We start from the raw sequence: 18540 nt of genomic DNA on the forward strand, positions 1-18540 counted from the left end.
AGCGATGTCTGTTCAGGAATGGTTTGATGAGATGGATGCTAAAGAACTCGATTGGTCTTCGTACGCAGTCCTGATCTCAACCCCCTCCCCCCAATCGAACACCTGTGGGATGAATTCGAACACGGATGGTGAGCCAGGCCAATGCTTTTTTTCTGGAAGAATGGAAGAGAATTACCGCACCGATATCTACACTAACGCCATCTACCGCCCATCACCACCACTAGTATTTTCACAGACAGTCGCAAACATCCATGCTCACAGCGGGATTCGAACCCGCAGCCTTTGGCTGGAGAGTGGATAAGCTAACCACTCGGCCAACCAGGCCAGCAATTGATGATAGATATAGATAATCAACTGATTAATGATTATCTACATCCATTGGCTATCACTGCAGCGTTTTTCCCAGATTACGCTCTTTAAGAATGCTATTAAATGGAAGTTCAATATACTGCAGTAAAACAATGCAAATTATATTGAAGCTGCCATCGGTGATATTTGGAATGTTGGGAAGAGAATTAGTTATATTGATTGGTACGAAATGAGAAGTGTTACGGTGATGTATACTAATTCCAAAGCGCAAATGAAAAATATCTTAATATACCATGAAGTATTACAGACATTGCTGAATAATTCAAACATGCAGCAAATGCAAGTAATCCGTGTTTATTAGATATAAAACAATCATCATTTATCTTTGTTTCTTGTCATCTGAATCACGAAAACAGCGCAAACATCGGAGCATATTATCCTCGTTGAGTTTCCTTATTCTGCTAGCGAATATTTATTTTCATTGATTCAAAATAAAACAAATATTTGCGTTCATGTCTAAGTACTGAATGGATAGAGCTTCGTATAATTTGCCACTGTTGACAAATTTCAATTATGTGACTTTAAACACCTCCGCGTTTACCAGATGATAGGATTAGGGATGAGGTTATGATTTGCATCAGAAGCCTAGTGGGTTAGACACTGGAATGGATGATAAAATCAAGTTCCAGTTCAAAAGAGGAAAGCATTTCCCGTTAGGTAAATAGTCGATGGAGATTTATTTGAAATCCATCATCTGGTTTAAGATCTTTAGAAATAATCAATCTTCGAGCACAGTACGAGAATAATGAGCATCTTTGGTGAAATAAAATTAACTACGTTTGCTTTGTGAACTGTATGACGCTCAATCGATCGATAACAGTGTATTATTAAGTTAGATAATAAACAAAATATTAAACAGACCTCTATGATAAAAGAATGCTGTCCTTTATCACGATCCAAATAGCTGATAAATCAAAACAAAGATCCCTCTGGAGGAAGCCCATTCCTTCTAGAATCGGCCATTGAAACTGTCTCGAATTAGCTAATTCGATTTATTCTTCGGACGAATAAAACACACACACGGCATGCGAAACCATTGAAAACGCAGCAGACAAAACAAACACACCAAGTAAACAGTTGCAGAAATGTCGTCGGCGAGCTCGTGCTCGTAAATGCATTGGCTGTTCCGAAGCGCGTTTGGGAAACCCACACATGCATCACGCCTTACGCGGATTCATCAGTTTTGCAAGTCTCCACGCACTCTCCTAACACGAATGCTCGTACATCACAAAAGAAACCAAATTTGCCTCCGGTTACTGACAGCGAAAAAAAAGGGATGCTTATTTCGACACACACACACACAGAGAGAGAGAGAGAGAGAGAGAGAGAGAATTGCCTATGATTTCTGCTGGGAACAGCAATAGCAACTCAAAGCAATGTGAATATGAATATTCATGAGATGGCCACGCAAACCACTCACTGAAAGTCCGCGATGAATTATTTTGTCTGACAATTTAATAAATCAAAGATAATATACTTGTAGACACAAGTAACTACATTATTTGCATCTACGTGCTTCGGATGTGCACGTGTTCCAATAAATGAGAACACTTTCTGGGAGCTATAGATTTTATTTTACATCGTAATTTTTCAACTTGCAATGCAAACAGAAACATAAATTCCCTAAAAGTTTTTTTATAAATATAAAACATATTTAGACACCCTTTGGTAACAGACATTATATAGAATTAAACACATTTACATCAGATAGCATATTATTACTATGGTCGAATCGACCGTGAGATGCGGTGATTAATACCCTTGGAGGGTAATGGATGGCAATGCTGTAGCCAATGAAGTTCTAACTGAGGCTCGGCTATTGCTATTACCCTCTTGCCATGATCAGAGCATTAATAGCTCAATTTAAGCTAGTCTTTATAAGGATATAAGGATAAGCATATTAATACAAAGACCCGCGATCACCTGAAAACCACAGACCAATTAGCCTCATCTCCAACCTAGGCAAAATTGTCCAGAAAGTCATTCTCACTAGACTCCAAGAACTAGTGCACAAATTAAACATTCTTCCTGAGAAGCAATTTAGATTCCGACAATTTCACAGTACCACACAACAAGTATACAGATTGGTAGAATAGAATATGTTACCACGGGGTTTAACTGGCGTCAATGCACTGGGGCTGTTTTCCTTGACTGCCAGTGCATTCGATAAAGTCTGGCACTACGGCTTGCTATATAAAATGATCACATCTGGAATACCATTGGAAGTGGTTCACCCGATCAGATCATACCTCTATGATAGGCGCATTCACGTTAAGTTAAACGGCACACTCTCTATACAAAAACGCATCTTGGCTGGTGTCCGACAAGGATCACTACTGGCACCAACTCTTTTCTCCATTTATATGTGTTATATTCCGCACAACCCACTATCATCTATGAAGGCTTTGTATGTGGATGATACAGCAATATTAGCCAGATCTTTAAAACCGCACCTAGCAATCAAAAGACTGCAGGAAAATCTACTGATGATTGAACAATAATTCACCAAATGGCGACTCAAAATAAATCCTCAGAAAAGCGTAACCGTACTGTTCGCCAGAAGATCAATGCTTCCTACTGGACATGTTCTCCTGTTTAACACAGAAATCCCTTGGCAGTCTGAGATCAAATATCTTGGCATATTGTTGGACAGAAAATTGACTTTCAGCTCTCATATCAAGTCTCAGTATTTAAAGACATCAAAAATCATTGCACAGCTCTATCCTCTAATAAATAGAAGTAGCAAATTGAGCACCAGAATCAAAGTACTTATATATAAATTGATGATTCGTCCTATACCCATCTATGCTTCTCCGGATTGGAGTCATACTGCTAATACTAATATCCTCAAACTACCACATGTGCAGAATAAATGTCTCAGAATAATCCTGAACGCACCATGGTTCATACGCACTGTGCAACTTCACCGAGACACAGAAGTCCCCTATATTTATACCTTCATGCAGACTATAGCAACTAAGTTCTTCTCAATAGCATCTGTGCATCCTAATAATCTAATTCAACTAGCTGCAAATTACGACACAACAGATTACACCAAGTACAAAAGACCAAACGCTATTTTAAACTGCAATGAATAATCCTAAGGCCCACTCAGGCCGAGCAACAGGCTCATTAATATTTTTGCTCTCACAGTTTTCCTCATCAGACAGCGGAGAATATGAAAAGCATCTGCTTCACCCTTTAAGCCAATAAAAACACTGAATACAATACAATACAATAGTAAGCGATAAATATTAAAATAAATAATTGATAAATATAGGAAAGAGTGCATTTAAACCTTGGAAGACCATATTACAATTTTAAATGATTCTTTCCCTCTGAGAAAAAAAAAAAAAAAAAAGATTCACCCCACCCCCTGTATTGTGTGTGATTTTTCTCCAGTTTTGTTAGATGGGACTTTTTGTCGTTTAATTTTGAATTTGGTGAAGTTAAAATATAATTGGTAAGTAGTAGAATATCGTAAAAATTCTGAACTGTCGTTTTATAAATTTAATAACTTCATTTCGGCCAAAAAAGATCGTGTTTCAGATGAATTTTCAGGAGTTATAAACTTGCCTTGCGTCTGTGGTGGTCAGAGACTCAGTAAACAGTAATATTCAAGAAGCAAATAAATTTGGAGGATGACAAACAGAGCACTTTAAAATGGGAAGATGGAAGTAATCTCATTAAATGTTATACTAAATGTCATTCATATTATTAAATGTTAAATAATAAAATAAAATAATTAGAATAAAATTTAATATCAATTGAAGATGGATAAATATGGCCGCTGCTGCAGTTCCCTTCTAAAGAATGCTGGTAGATTAATCGACACTTTTACCCACTCGACAATCCTATCTTAAGCCTATCGTAATCCAGTGTCATTGTCTTGTCTTTGGCGGTAATCTTAAGGCAAAACGAACCTGCGAGTCACGTGGGAGTTCTCAAACTTTCTTCGGATGTCATAGTTGTGACTGATGAAAGAAAGCGGCGTTCTCCATCGTTTCTGACATACCAATCAGAGGCGATCCTCGTGCACACGCTGGACATCCCACTCGTCACGCGCATCAAACTTATTCTGTGTATCCCCCTTCCTTTCTTGAAGTCTTCTGGGAACGTAGTTTAATTATTCCCTAAGCAGACCATCGTCTTTGGGGGATCTTCGTGATGACAGTGACGAAATCTTCTTCATTTGGTGTTCCTAACTGTGAAGGAACCTTGAAGACATTCTTCCGGAACCAATTACTTAGTGGCGGTCAGGGTGACGATAGCTGCCATTAGTCTTCCGTAAGTTTGTGAATGAGTAGAGACTTAGGGACCTATCAAGAAGAAAAGAATCGACCAGGATCAGCAGACTCAATTGAATGTGTGACAGGAAATGATAAACAAAATAGGAAGTGACATCGATATCAAGTAGCGATAGCGTCATCTTCACTTTGAACATAATAAATTGGCGAATGTTTCTATTTCCAATTGGAGCAAGTTGCGCATGGTTCTAAGTAAGCATTGTGTAGTTACACTCGTATAAAAAAAGAATTAACACCAGCCTATAGCGAATGGTAAATATACATTAATTCTCGTGACAGAAAAAAGATCTTTTAATATAACAAATGACTTCTTTGTAAAAAAGCGACTTGAACAAGAGTAGAATATGAATAGTAAATATTTCTATTCCCAGTATGTTCCGACACCATTTCATGGGTCAGTGCTATCTCGTAAACAGTTTTTTTTCTTGGCTAAGATGCTAAGACCATCTTCTACAAGAGTAAATTTGGATCGGTCTCCGAGCTAAGTGAGATTGAAGACTACCATGACCGATGATCAATATTTATGATGAAAATTTCGCTTCAATCTTAATAAAGAAAATTATTTGCACTTATTTCATAGTTTTTTCTTACAGGATTGAAAGTCCTGATCCATTCAGGACTTTCAATCCCGATTATTGTTTTAACGTTATCTTATAGCTTTCACGTTGTGTTGGGACGTTATTTATGGTATGTAGACAAAGGCAGACGTTTCTTATTATATTTATTGACTCTAAGCATAAACAAAGAAGGAAAATATACTCATCGATATTACTTCGCACAAAAATTACTCTGATTCACTAAATATCTTCTGAGCATTTCGTTTGCTCAGAAGATACTGTCTGGGAATATTTCCTGTCTCACCAAAAAATCGAACCTGTAAAACTGTCGGCATGTTTTGCTTACCTTTGTTTGGAACTCATAAACATAAAGATTTAAGTGTTCTTACACTAAGAATAAATAAAAGTCTCAAGAACATAAATAGTGTTGATCATATCTCAGTTAGGATGATAATGGAAGTATTAAAAATGTATAGCTAGAGAATGAATTTTTAATTATTCACTGAAACTCTCGCTTCTAAGAGAATACTTGAGAATTTGTGAGAAATGCCGCGAGCGATAAAAAAAATAAATTATTTATTTATACATTGATATAAATTTAAGTCGAATATATGTTTATAATGTTGCTTGATACAACACTCCCAACACACACACACGCGCGCGCGCGATCCAAAATCGCATTACTATGGAATTTAATTTGTCCCAAACCAACCTTAATAAAGGGACCAAATTGGATCAGTTTTTCGTTTCGTTGACGCTAAATGCTTTATTAATAAATAAGAAGACGATGATGGTAAATTTGCTATTCTATAAATAATCAGTAAATTTAGACGCATCAATCTTACATGCATAACAGTGTTTCTTTCTCCTCACAAATATTACTGTTGTTGTTGTTGTTGACACAACAGCGACAACCTTTCAATAGTGCAGGAACAGCAAGGAAACAAATACTGAAAGGGATTTCCTGTAAGGCTTCTTCGGCTGTATTTGCGCAAACTTGGACATATCGAAAATCGAGCATCCACTGGCAAGATTGTCGCTTAAGTTAAAAATAAATCGAAGGGCTACACATTTTGGGCTACACACGCGCCGCGCGTGTCTGCAAATATACATGCAACAAATGAATTCAAAGGTTATGTCCTTTTTCAATGCATCGAAAACTTTATAAAAAACACATTTGGGAGCATGTTCAGCCCCTCCCGGCTTCATTTTCAACAGTCCCTTTTTCAACCGCTACCAATAACAAAAGATCGTACAGCCCACGGAATCCAAATTCCTGAAAATTTATAATGATGGATGCAGTTCCAGTTGGAAGATCTATCACCACCACCACTAGAATCCCTTCAGACAGTGAAAGAGTTTCAAACTGGAACTGTAGTTGAAACGCATACTGAATCCCAACTGTCACGTAGTCTTTGATCACTGGCAATCAGTCATTGTGGATTAGCAAGAATCCAACTGTCCAACACTCGTGGCAATATCACGTGAGTGAGTGATAGCGCTTTTATGTAACGCCGTTCTCTATTGATTCAAGAAAATTAGGAATTTACCAGAGAATACGACCAAGAATTTGTGTACACTGTGTCATGATCATATTATAAAAAAAACGCGTATTTATTAATAGAATGTACAGCCGTCTTTACAAAAAAAAAAAACTATAGACGCCTTTCTATTTCTCTCACATTGATTTGCGTTCACAGCAGTCCTTTTCTTTTCTGTTTTGCATTCTTTTTTTCTTCTTTTTTTCATGACTGTCAAATAGATTGAATATTCGTTTATGTTTACATTTCCGTATTTTCTTTTCGTTCTGACTTGCAAAGACTTTCCCGCATTTCTTAGAAACTGCTTGGAAGAGTGTGTATTTACCACAGAACCAAATGCCGAACCTCCCCCCCCCCCGCCAAATAAAAGTGCGGTATTTGAAATGTGCCGACAGTTGAATTGCGTGAAATTCAACATCAGTCCAAATGGCAGATAGAAAGAAGAAAAAATAAGTAGTATTGTTGGATAGTACAGTTTTATAATTAGATTGTTTTTAATTATCTTTTGGTTCATATAAAAAATGTAACTCATAATAAATTTGCACTTTTATTTTCAACTAAATAAAAGTTTCATTGGTTAGGCTTAGCGAAAGAACACTTTCGCTAAGCCTAACCGGTAATGTTTTAAGTTAACGCTTGTGAGATTTTTATGCAAGAACAAAAAAAATTCTGACAGCTCGATCTAACGTTTTCTCGAAAACTTTATATAAACTTTCTCCAGCTGCTATGTAATTTCAGTTCGGTAGAATGTGTTGTTTTCGCCGTAATTTTGACTGCGAAACTTTAAAGAATTACCAAGAAACGTTTTCTGGACGAGGTTTAAAATTTGATTAGTCCTTCCCTCCCCATCCGCCCACCATCACGGCAATATCTTCGCATACTACGCGAGAAAATAATTTCTAACTCGCATGCTAAAAAAAAAAAAATCAAATTGAACTTCTCTTGTAAATATTTTCTGGTAATTTTTGCGAAAAATGTTGTGTAGCGAATATTATTCGTTCGATTCATTATTTCTGCGCAAACTTTGTTCTTTCTCTTGACTAATTTATCCTCGAAAAATGCTGTTCATCTTTTTATTTGTGTATAAAAAAGAAACCTCATTATTACATTACAAGCAAAACTATTTCCAGACTCACATCCCGTACTTGCATCATTACGACTTTCTCAACAGTGTGTTTGTTTGTTTGTTCATGGCGCTCGGTGTGTGTGTGCATTTAAGTAGAAAACGGCTGTTAACAAGAAAGATTTTAGAAATGTTAAATTGATGCCGTATCAAGTGTTTACTTATATTTCGGATGTTATTAAAAAATAAAACAGACGTGAAAAAAAAATCATAAAAAAGAAATTAAATCGAAGACTAAAAAGAAAAAACAACTCTTCAACTGGTTGAACTATGTTTGATTAATAATTTTCTGTTAGAGTACAGAATCACGTGTTCACTTTAAAATAACAATGAATTAATTACTGGATTTAAAATTAATAGATTGCAATAAATATTGAAAAATGACTGAGTCGTAAAGTTTTTTCCGGTTGAGTGAGATCGCTTTTATTTGTATATATTGGTAATGAGTATTGAGATTTATATATTTATTTTACATACAGTTATTTATACAGGTTATAGCTTATAGAATTCATTACGTGGAATAAAATAAAAAAATATTAAGGATTTTTAATTTTTTTTATTTAATTTTTACATAGGCGGAATCCATGCGTTAGAGACCCATCATGGAACTGCTTTCAAACCACTTCAGGCCTCCGGGATTCGGACCCGCAGTCATTCAGTTGGAGAACGAGTTATCCACTGAACACCACTGACATATACATACCACTGGTGTACGCTCATGGATATTATAATTAATTATTATATTATAATATCGATGAGCGTATAAATTAAAATTAAATTAAAACGAAGAGTAGCCTGGAACGAACTTTCTTTTTGCATTAGGGAATCGTTTATTTCCAGATACATATCTAGTTGGATATATATATCCAGAGGCAGCTCGTGCATAGGCACGGCGGAACTGCAGCACCCCCAATTTTTCTCGATGTATAAATATATTTATTAATTTATTTACATTTGCTTCTAATATTTAATTTCATCATCAACAATCCTATACAATTCTCTTATTTTGTATAAAAAATAATAAAAATCCATCTTGTAGCACTTAGGAGGGCGCTAGCAGCACTGTGTTTACCACAGTGTCATATTGCTACGCGCGCAAGCGTGTGCACGTCATAGTGAGATGCGAGCTATTAGCGTAATGCGGCACTGTCCGTCGAGCAGTTCCACTGTTGTTTACGTACATTTGCCCAGTAGTAGAGTGTTGGTAGTGCTTATCGTGTTCACTTCATCTCTTTAAATATTTGGACATTACAATTAAAGACATAACATTTGTTACAGTTTTTATTTTAGAACATTATTGAAGTTATGATGGTGGATTTTATTTTTATGTAATTTTAAATTATACCAAACTATATACTTTTATCGATAATAAACAATATTTTTTCATGTTTATTTTTTACCATATTTGGACATTTTATCCAAACACGTATACACTGTACTTACAGTGTGTCTGTATATTTCGAAGGGCGGCACCCCCCACGATTTCAAGGCACAAGCCGCAAGAAGAAAGATTATCTCTTGGAGATTTAACATTATTGATAATGAAGATGGATTCAATACGGAGAAGTTTTCCGAAGTGATTAGGAATAAGTGAAATGGCTTTTTCTATTTTAGTAAGTATAGAGAATCTGTTAAAGACAACATTTGAACTTCCTCACAATATGCGCCTTTCTTTACGTTCTCTTCACCTCTTATTCCACACATTTATGGAGTTCCGAAGATACACAAAGAAAACACCCCTCTTCGTCCAATCGTGGAAGGAATTGATGGTCCTACTTATAAGCTTTCGAAACATCTTGCAGAATACCTTAAGTGTTTCTCCAATAAATCTTCATCGTTCATCAAAAACACCACAGACTTCGTTTCTCATATGAAAAATATTTCAATCAGCGAAAATGATATCATAGCAAGTTTTGACATTATCTCATTATTTACTAGCGTCCCTACTGAGGAGGTATTAACATTGCTAAAGAACAAATTGTCTAAAAAGATATTTGCTTTATTAAAGCATTGTATTCAATCTGGCTACTTCAGATATAGAGACTCCATTTACAAACCAAACCAAGGCCTATCAATGGGCAACCCTTTATCCCCAGTTCTAGCAAACATTTTCCTGGAAGATTTTGAAACGAAAGCCATATCGTCCTTCTCACTTAAGCCGAAACTTTGGGGACGTTGTGTTGACGACATTTTCATTACATGGAGTCACGGACACACATCTCTCATGGATTTTCTTCAACATCTTAACAACCAGCATCCTAATATAAAATTCACTGCCGAACTAGAACGAAATAACTGCCTTCCTTTCCTGGATGTAATTCTTACACGATGCTCTGATAGATTTAAAATCTCGATATACCGAAAAGCAACTCATACTAACAGATATCTGCACTGTCAATCTCATCACTTTCCACCACAAAAGCTCGGAACTATTTCTACCTTAGGACACAGAGCACGATCTCTTTTAAATGAACCACATGAACTCCACAAAGAAATTGAACAACTTTCTCTTATCTTTAAACAAAATGGATATTCTAAAAAACAATTAAGAAATTTCTTCTGAATCCTCCTAAGCAGCATACTACGGAAACTACTGATTTTAAAGGTAGCATCTCAATACCTTACATTACTTCATTCTCCAATAAACTGGCTAAAGTCTTTAAAAAATGCAACATCAGGACGTTTTTCACTACACTCCCTAAAGTCCGTTCTCTTATAAGCCATCCGAAGCCTATTCATCACAACCTCAAATATCCAGGTGTTTACAAGTTATGATGCGACTGTAATATTCCTTATTTTGGACAGACTAACAAATCTGTTGAACTGCGTCTTGAGGAGCATAAGAGAGACATCTCCTATAAAAGATCACATGCATCTGCCATATCCAGTCATGTTCTTTTCTCAAATAACCCTCATGACGATCTACAGAGTCACTCAGTGTGCTGGGATAAATCCGTAAACATTTTTCGCTGAAGTGATGAGTTTGAAAGGAAAATCGTGGAGTACAGGGAAATCCTCCTTAATCCTGAACATCTGAACAGCAATTTAAGTTACAACATCCCTGATAGCCATGCTGCAATTGTTCAATACTGACGCTCACGAGAACCTGCAAGCACGCATGCAACAAACAGTAGCACGTTAGATAGAACGACTTGAAAAATACAACGTTTTTGTGTCAATAGTTGTATCATTATAATTATCATTATCTAATTGCATCATTAAAATTTAATATTTTATCTAGGTTTAAAGTCATTTAAAATTTATTCTCTAATATATATATATATATATATATATATATATATATATATATTAGAATATCAGACATCCTGAAAAATATTTGCCTTTATATACTCGAAAAAAAAAAAAAAATCTTACTCGTATAGCAAGTACGAGTCAACATTTAAATTTGTTGGAAATGCATTTCTCTCTCTTTGTGTTGCCTTGGCAACCATAAAGGGTCTTTTTTTTTTTGTTTTTTTTTTTTGTTGTTGTTGTACATGTGCAGTATTACACAGATACGTAATTGCGGATGTCTATTAGATGTGTCACTGCTACTAATTGAAAACTAGAGAAAAGTCTCAGGTGCCACTTACTGGTGAATATTATGACTAGTATGACATCTGATTTTAACGACAGTTTCCTCGATTCTTTCTCTAGACTCCATTTCATCTAAAGTGCTGCCGCCTACTCTCCAAAATAGCAATTTCATCCAATTGCCTTGTTATATGACTTTGGAAAGTGGTGCTTTGAACCAGAGACTGTTGATGACTTGTCATGATTACTCATATAAGAAATAGATTTTTTTTCAAGAACGCGCTGTACTGAGTTAGCGCACGAGTTTATTTAAAAATCGTTTTAAATTCCCAGATTTATTTTATATAATTCCAACGAAAAAGAAGCGTCTAAGTTCGTCGACATCACAAAAACCTACAATTTTTTTTAAGCTGAATTCAACAGGAACGTTTCTCTATTTTTTTTTCTTCCAACGTTAATTTATATTAAAAAAATATTCGAATGAAGGACGGTTTCATCTTGACGTCCATAACAGTGCTTCCGTGCGGTTAACCCCATCCCAAGTCAACATTCGAGCAAACTCACCGGCGAGAAGAGCGACAGACGTCAGACATGCATTCGTAAAAACAAAAGAAAATTCTTTCTGCGGAGAATGGAAAAGCAAAAAAGTTTAATATTGGTAGACGCTCATTTCTGGCCTCTGAGAGAGAGAGAGAGAGAGAGAGAGAGCAACAGATCTCGACAGGCTGGAATAGTCAGCGGTGTTATCACTTCATCCGCTTCCTACTTCTCCTGCCAAAATTCATTTCCGGAGATAAACAAATATCACCCCGAGTGAATCTACATCCCAGAGAATTCGCAAAGTTACTTCGCACTACCAACGCCTACCCTCCCCCCTCCCATCCGCGCTTCAAATCTCAATATAGTCTTATTTAAGATGAATCTAAATCTAACTTTCTAAGTTATTACTTCTGCAATTGTTTAAATGTGAATGAAAAGTAGACTCCAAGATAACAATACGTATCTAAGAATATTTCAAAAAAAAAAAAAATATTACAAAATCTCAAAGAGTTCATCCAAAGTTTTCTGAAAAATTCTTCAGAGGATAATCCACTCTTCGATGACCTTCTCTAAGACAATTTTTTTTTAAAAAACTAAGTGTTCATTTCTTTTTTTTTTCTTAAATAATTAAATTTTTCTCACTTTGAAATGATCATTTCTTAACAAGAAAATAAGACGTTTTGAGAAGCAAAAGAAAAAAAAAAAACTCCTGTGAAACAAGTCGTTTTTTTGATTAATTTTCCAAGTAAAAGATTTACGTAACTTGCTACAACAATGGAGTATGTTGCGTACTCTGGGTTTCCGAATTTGATCTCATAAGATACAGCCCTGCCATCTAGTGGCAAAAAATGTTGTTGATAAATGTAATAGTCTTACAAAAACTAGTGATGGTAGGTTTATAACAATGAAAATGCATATTTTAGATAGATGGAAACAGGCGGATATCTTTATATACAGGGTGGTTCAAAATTCCACGTATAAACTTTGAGGGGAGGTAGAGAACATCAAAATCAACCATACTCACATAGGAAAGCATGACCGGAAGGTACTAACAGGGACGCAAAGATACAGAAATAACAAAAGGCAGCGAGTAGTGTAAAAAACTTTATTTGGCATAACTGAGCAGTTCCAAAATTCCACGTATGAACTTTGAGGGGAGGTAGTTGATATGGTAAACGAGGTGCATGTCTGCCATCTCAGCGTTCGTAAAGCGACGCATGTTCTTCGTACAACGTCGAAAGCTTGAATGAGGAAGCCCCAATTGCTCACCTGGAGGGCTGACGAACAGCGCCACCTATCGGATGGTGTTTCCCGTCATGCTTTCCTATGTGAATATGGTTGATTTTGATGTTCTCTACCTCCCCTCAAAGTTTATACGTGGAATTTTGAACCACCCTGTATAATCCGTCAGCTGTGTAATTCTTAGGTAACCTCGTCACCAATGCTAGTTAACCCACTTATGACATTACACTCGGAAGTTATTTCTATTAATTGAAGCAGTCATTGCTGTGACTTGCACCGACTTTCAGCATGTTCTGGAAATAATGTCTACAGCAGTCATTTCTTAGCATCCATTAACGTTTACTTTATTGGTCATTAATCCCCGGAGCTAAATGACCCCCTCTGGTATAAATTAGACAAACATAAATTACGCAAACAACACCAACCTCCAGAGAACAGCCCCGTGATTAAGACTAATTCAAGGGATATTTAAAATCCGAGATACAAGCGGAAATTATGACGAACAGGTTGGTACTTCATTTCTTTGATCGCAGCTTCTAAGTGATTACAAACAGTTCACTCAGGCAGACAACAGAATCGAAATTTTCCGTACGCCCTAATTGGTTTTCCGCCAGCTCGCCTCGCGCGTGTTCAAGTAGACGGCACGGGATTTATGAAGTAGAAACTACACATTTTCTTCTGCCTCATTGATTAAGGACTTTGACTTCAAGAGAGAGCTGTTGATTTATACCGGAGCGCTTTCTTGGGAACCAACCGTTGTTGCCGTTATGTTTCCGAGTGGGTTCGTTAATTTTTCATGTGACGCAGAAATGGGGTTCTTAAGAATAACTAGAAGTGCAGATTAAAGGTTAGGTGTGTATCCAAACAGCTATGTCATATATCTGACATAATAATGGGACTTTATAAGCACATCCAAACATTTCGAAGAAATATGATAGTAGTAGAATTTTTAAAGCATATTTCTATCGTAAATAATGCTCTATCGTTAACTTAAAAAGGAATGGAATACTGCCTCTAAGTTTACGTTGCATATGGGAAGCGGCCAAACAACCATCTAAAGTGGAAGTATTAGAATACATCGTAGATTTACGTATAAAAATTACCAACAGCTATTTTAACTGGTCGATGATAAAGCATTCTATGTTAAATTCCCTCAAAAGACGTCATATACTTTCTCTGTCGTTTTAGAGCTCTTTTTAAATGCTAATCAGAACTTTGTAGGCGTTTTCAAGTGACTCGATGAATGCTAACTTGGTTTTCTGAGCGAGCATTATTGTTTGGGAAATGGGACTCAAGCAGTTACCTTGCATGTTACTTAAAGATTCTGACAATGAACTGGAATAACAACGGAATAAATTAATTGGATTTTTTTATCATTATGACGTAATTGTAATTACCAGTTCTGTAATACAAATAAATAATTACAAATTCTGAAGATAACTTACAGAAAGCTATTTTAGATCTAAATGAGATATAGCCAAAGATTATGGTATGATAATATCAACAGAAAAACCAAAAACTATGGCCTTTAAAGGACAAGATCCAGCAAGAACTAAAATAGTATTAGATAACAAGATCTTAGAACAGGTGAATTCATTTAACTACCTAGGATGTATGATCACATATGAAAATGAAAAAGATATAAACGTAAAAATTGCAAAATATTTAAAAATAACAGGTGTAATTAACTCTATATTTAAACCAAACCTAGTTCAAAAACAAACCAGACTAAAAGTATACAAGACATTAGCCCTACCGGTCTTAATGTGTGGAAGCGAAATCTGGACAATAAAACAAAAAGACAAACGAAGATTAATAACAGCAGAAATGAAGTTTATGAGAAAAACTGCAAAGTATACCCTATTTGATCACAAAAGAAACGAAGAAATTATGAAAGAATTAAACCAAGAACGAGTAATAGAAAAAATTAAAAAATATGAACATAAATGGATGGAACACGTTCAAAGAATGAAAACAGAAAGATTACCAAAACACACCTTAAAGTACAAGCCATTAGGGAAAAGAAAACCAGGACGTCCTCTTAAACGATTCAACGATGACTTCTAAGGCCAGAACAGGCCATGCTAGGCCTAAATCCTTGATACGCATGATGATGATAATGTAATTGTTTGCCTCTTTTAGCTGGTGCATTGTTAGTGGAATTAATTGTTGTTACTGTCTATTGTAAGGGAAAGAGTTTTATTGAATAAAATGTTTCTTGTTTGTTCGTTTTCGCTTATGATATTGGAGGCTAACAAATTTGGAGGTTAACTAAATCGGAACTTTTAATTTTTTTTATTGTATGCCAACGCATTTTAATCATATTTCCTTTATTAAGTGTCTGTTATAATTGATATCTTAGTCGAAGTATGTTGGAGACAATATTCTCAACGTTAATTTGTAAATTTTTGAATAAATATTTCTAAATGACCCAAGATACAATACGATTACGATAATCAAGTTAAACACTTCGACTATTAAACACATTCACGACATTTCCAGCCGTACAAGAATGATTACAATTTGCATAAGATATCTAATAATGTTCACAATTAAATCGTGCCTATATTATTGCTCAGAAACAAAAGGTTTATTATAATTAGCCTTCCACATCACAACAGTAATAATTCCACTTCATTTAGGGACCTCTGTTTGTTAGTATACGAGCAAGAGCGCGCACACACAAACACATGCACGCACCAAATTAATAACGATCCATGATTAAGAGTTAATTGCTCACAACAGCGAACGGCACGTGTACACTAAAACGCTGTTCCGCCAAATTCGCCTTCATTTATATCATTTACGAATAACGTATAAATTATCATTTTCGTAAACATAATTTATCTGCAGAAATATATCAAGAAGATAAGAGAAGGTACTTTCATAAACTAACGCACCTGCTAATGAATAAACTATGTTGCAAGCTCTTTCAAATATTGACAAGGTTAAGCGAATTATAAATTTGTTCATTTATTGACTAACGGAACTATGGCTGCCATTATTATCTCAAATCGCAGCATTGAAACTGGGATGAGGAAATTTTATCATATAAAATATTATCATCAGAGGAGGCTCGTGCATAGGCACTGCGGAACTGCAGTATCCCCATTTTTTCTCGATATATAAATATATTTATTAATTTATTTATATTTGCTGGTAATATTTAATTTTATCATCAACAATCCTATACAATTCTTTTATTTTATATAAAAAATAATAAAAATCCATCTTGTAGCACTTAAGAGGGCGAAGGACGCTAGCGGCAATGTGTTTACCACAGTGTCCTATAGCTACGCGCGCAAGCATATGCACTATAGTGAGATGCGAGCTATTAGCGTAATGCGGCACTGTCCGTTGCGCAGTTCCACTGTTGTTTATATGCGGTTTGCGCCAGTAGTAGAGTGTTCGTAGTGCTTATCGTGTTTACTCCGTCTCTTTAAATATTTGGACATCACAATTAAAGACATAACATTTGCTATAGTTTTTATTTTCGAACATTATTGGGGTTATGATAATGGATTTTATTTTTAAGTAATTTTAAATTATACCAAACTGTATAATTTTATCGATAATAAAAATATTTTTTCACGTTTATTTTTTATTTTTAATTTTTACCGCAATTTTAATATTTTATCCAAACATGTATACACTGTACTTACAGTGTGTATATATATTTCGAAAGTTGCAACACCCCCACGATTTCAAGCCACGAGTCGCCACTGATTATCATATAGAAATATGATAATATTTTTAAACCTAGAAAGTGTTCAATGAAGTGTTACCTTCGTCTGAGAATATCTATGGAAAACTGGAAGAAATATCTTACCAGTTATGCACAAACTGAAGCGACGGCTGTGGGATCGAATTCCAGATAAGGATATTTTTCATACACGAAGAATTTCTACAATTTCTTTGTATTTTAAATGCTACATGCATATATTTTTCTTTAAAAAATCAATTGCGTGCGAGTCAAGCTGCTCAAACATTATTGTGAAAGGGAAATAATCCTAACGGATGAGTTGTTTAGAAATGAATGTGCAAAAGTCTCACGGAGTGTATTAAAATAAACAGAACGACTCTATTATCCGAGTGTACACAACAGAATACCGTTCTAAAAGTTCTGTTTGTTTGTTCCACGGCTAAAGTTTCGTTCCATCGTTTTTCTCCATTGCTTTGACTTATTAAGGCGTCACAAATCGAATAAAAAGTTTACATAACGGCAAGACAAGTTACGAAATTTTTATTGCTTTTTCGATTTGAAAATATCATCGTTTTATAGTTAGTAAACAGAATTCCTAAAAAGATGCCCAAGAATAAATGTTGTCATGTGCCATTTCTCCCACGGAAAAAAGACGTGTAAGAAAACATCAAGTGCTCGTTACCTGTCACGTACGTGCGTCTTGGGATGCGTGTCTTGTCACTGTTTTGACAAGTGCAAAGCTTTAAATTCAGAATCACTGCTGATATACTGACACAAAATGTCCGCTAAGAAAAATCTCGGTTTCAAACTGTGACACCTCAGATATAACGTAGAAATATCGTAAGGTGAATTTACTGAAATAAACTCGTTCTATGCAAGGAAATAAATGTAGAATACGTTTTCCACATCCGAGATAGGGGAATAATTTAAATAATAAAATTTGGCATTGTTGCTTGTGAATACGGTATTTAATAGACAAGAATCAGCATAGCATTATGAGGAAATTAGTTTCCTCATTGTTGCGAAATAATCTTCATAATATAATATTGTTGTGAGCTTCATGGTATAATATTGTTGTGAGGGGATTAGTTCATTGTTGTGAAATAGTCTTCATGATACAGTATTGTTGCGAGAATTAGTTTCTATATTGTTACGAAATAAAGCCTTCATGAAGTATTGTTACGCAATGTACTGCTACCAAACGATGAAAGCAGCAAGCCTTGAAATAGCTTCGATGATGGTAGTACGCATTTATCCTTGCTTAACACCAGCAACCACTAATTACGGTATTTGGTGGAATGAAATATATGGTTCGATGCACCACTAGCGTTCCGTTACGTTGATGGAATATTCGTAGCGCGGCTTACTGGTCACCAAACAGTGCCACATAATCCAACAGTCTGTAACAGACCACTAATGTATCTTCATCTGAGTGAGATGCACTTGAATTCCCTAACGTAACGACCGAGTGGAAAATGGATTTAATACCTTTGGTCACATGACATTCGAACAACAAAGTCCGCGCAGTATTATACGGAAACAGATAACTAAAGGGCAAATTCTTTTACTTAGTTCCGTACTCAGTAGAAGCATCTCTTAGATCAAAATGTGTTGCTTTTAAAAG

This window comes from Typopeltis vanoorti, chromosome 25, assembly GCF_054136105.1.
Source record: "Typopeltis vanoorti isolate ZY-2024b chromosome 25, IOZ_Tvanoo_1.0, whole genome shotgun sequence".
Classification (NCBI taxonomy): domain Eukaryota; kingdom Metazoa; phylum Arthropoda; class Arachnida; order Uropygi; family Thelyphonidae; genus Typopeltis; species Typopeltis vanoorti.